Raw genomic sequence first — 2,762 nt, forward strand, 5'->3', positions numbered from 1 at the left:
AATTCCACTACAAGTATCAGACCAATTCCTTAGATTAATGACATCAATTTCATGATGTTACCATCAATGAGAATTTGCCACATTTCCAGAATTCCAAATCATCATTTGAGAAGCAGACATAGGTATTTATGCTGGCAAATCATTGCTATTTATGAAACCCACAGGTAACATAACTATATTTGTAAAAATAACGCAGAATAATTTGATAAAGAACATCACTATAGAAATTATGTATGTATGACTGGTTAATGTGAAAGATTACCTGGTCTCAAATGGCCCTGGCCCTTTCAAACTATAAAATGTTGAGGCTAGTATACAGAGAACTTCCATTTTTCTACCTGTGAAACAAATTCTAGATGATGTCCTGGACTTATAGTGGAGATTAGAGGAGATTGCATGTGAAAAGTTGTTAGCATATTTTCTGTCATTTAATAATGTTATATATTATGATTTTTCTCTGCCTTTGTGGAATGAAAGATGCTATCCTAATAAGCATCAATTATCAACTTGAAACAACCTAGAATCACCATAAAAGAAAAGTATCTATTGAATGAAACATTGTGCATTGTAGAAATGTCTTTGAGTGATTGCCTTGAATATTTTAATTGATGTAGGATAACACAAACCACTGTGTGAAATGGCATTTCCTAGTGGTCCTAGGCTGTGCAAGAAAGTTAGTTAAGCAAGAGAAAGCTGACAAGACAGCTAGCAAGCAGCATCCACCATGCTTCCTGCTATATTCCCTTGACAAGTGAGTTTCCCACATGGAGGTAATTGTGTATAGGATAACAGTCACTTCTGTCTTCAGATTCCTCTCTAGAGCTCTTGTCACTTTCCTTCAATGACAGACTGTTGTACTAGGAACACATAAAAGCAGGTGTGCAAGTTAACTCTCTAATCACACCTCCAGAGAATGAAGAAAGAGTGAATGAATAGGAGTCTCCTTGCACACTTTGTTTTCCTGGTTCTAAGACATTGCCTTTTTGAACTGATTTAACTTGTTACAGGACTCACAACAGTTCACAGTGACCTTTTAGGACAAGACTTTTGTATCGACTGGAGAGGTTTCCATCCCAGATGATCTTCAGACTCCAACCATGCATGAAGCACGCTTCAAGAGTTTAGTTTAGACTCAAGTTCACCGCCCACAACTGACAATACTCTCCCTTGACGGAGAGGATACAGAATCTCCTATGTCACATGTGTGGCCTTACAAGAAAGTTGAGGGGAAGTTTGTGAATCTGAGGGCATTTCTTTCCAGACTCCAGACCTGTCTAGACAAAAATATCATCATTTTCTTATTGAAAATGCTTACAAGTATAAGTTGCTACTGAGTGAGGTTCTCATCTGTTGCATCCAGCCTTTGTTCATCTTGAGTCACACTGTTCTCAGCGACCTGACAATTTCTAGTCAAATTAAGTGGACCAACCAGAGTGTTTATTTTGCTCAGTGCTCTTCTAGATTTTAGGTTACGTAGTGACTAATGTGCTCCACTTTCAAGCTGGGACAAGATAACCCTTCCCAGAAAGCTGGCTTTGTTTTTTTACAAAGCCAAAGTCATAGATACAGTTGAAAGATCAGTTAGGGATTTCCAGTCTGGTTAGAAGTCTGGTAAACGCATGCTCATTTCCAAGTACACAGTTGACTTGGACTTCCCTCTCGTAAGGAGATTCTGTTTTGAAGTTGGTGGAAAAATATTTTCTTGCTGTTCAAATATAATGTCTTTTAAAAGTGAAAGAACCAAGTGTGGTGGCATGTGCCGGTGTCACATCTGCTTAAGGGGCTGATACAGGAGGAGCATTTGAGCCCAAAAGCTCCACACTAAGCGAAGTAACATGGTGAGATCACATCACTAATAAATAAATTAATTAATGAACACATCAAATGAAACAACTATCAAAGTGAAAAACTTAAACCTGTCGAGCTACGTGGACTTCCTTAACAAAAACATTTCTCTTATTCTTTTCCAATTGCACACAACATAACATTAACAGTAAGCGACTCTACCAGATGCGGCATTAATGTTTTCATTCATTGTCATAGCATTTCTATTCAGCATTCCCAGAAAATGATTTACATTCCCTAGAAGAGTATTTGAAGAGAATATCTAGACTGCCATGATGGTGTTCCTAGGGGAAGGCTAATGCGGAGCCTGGGGGTTTTGACTGCTACAGTCAAAAACAGGCCTGGAAGTATTCAAGGACCTGTGCTCAGTTACTTAAACATTGACCACTACAACACTTGGTGCTCAGAAGTAGATGGCAAACTGACACATAGTCTCCTGTGCCTACTGTTTAATGTTTCACAAAGTACAATTAGGGTGTCTTTCCCAATATGAGAATTCCCTTTTGTTACTTTGTTTTTATTTTGATTCTTTCAGCACAGCAAATCAGAGTCAGCTGATGTTTGTAAGGCTCTTACTGTCAAGTATTGTGATTAAAAATTCAAATCGGATAGGCGCCGTGGCTTAGTTGGTTAAAGCGCCTGTCTAGTAAACAGGAGATCCTGGGTTCGAATCCCAGCGGTGCCTTTGTTCTTCCCTTTGCCGGGCGATGGTGGCGCACACCTTTAATCCCAGCACTCGGGAGGCAGAGGCAGGCAGATCTCTGTGAGTTCGAGACCAGCCTGGTCTACAGAGCTAGTTCCAGGGTAGGCTCCAAAGCCACAGAGAAACCCTGTCTCGAAAAAAAGCAAAAAAAAAAAAAAAAAAAAATTCAAGACTTCATTTGTTATCTCATTTAATCTTTGCAATGATTGTTGAG

General features: G+C 39.1%; 1 non-coding gene across 1 annotated transcript; it reads left to right on the forward strand.

Moving 5' to 3' along the window:
• The first annotated feature begins 2,456 nt into the window (after positions 1–2,456).
• Trnat-agu lies at positions 2,457–2,530 on the forward strand. The gene has a single exon. It is a non-coding gene; the product is annotated as a tRNA-Thr (tRNA).
• The last annotated feature ends 232 nt before the right edge of the window (positions 2,531–2,762 follow it).

Source organism: Microtus oregoni, unplaced genomic scaffold, assembly GCF_018167655.1.
Source record: "Microtus oregoni isolate MIOR12 unplaced genomic scaffold, Mior012 000022F_ref0000154, whole genome shotgun sequence".
NCBI classification, from domain to species: Eukaryota; Metazoa; Chordata; class Mammalia; order Rodentia; family Cricetidae; genus Microtus; species Microtus oregoni.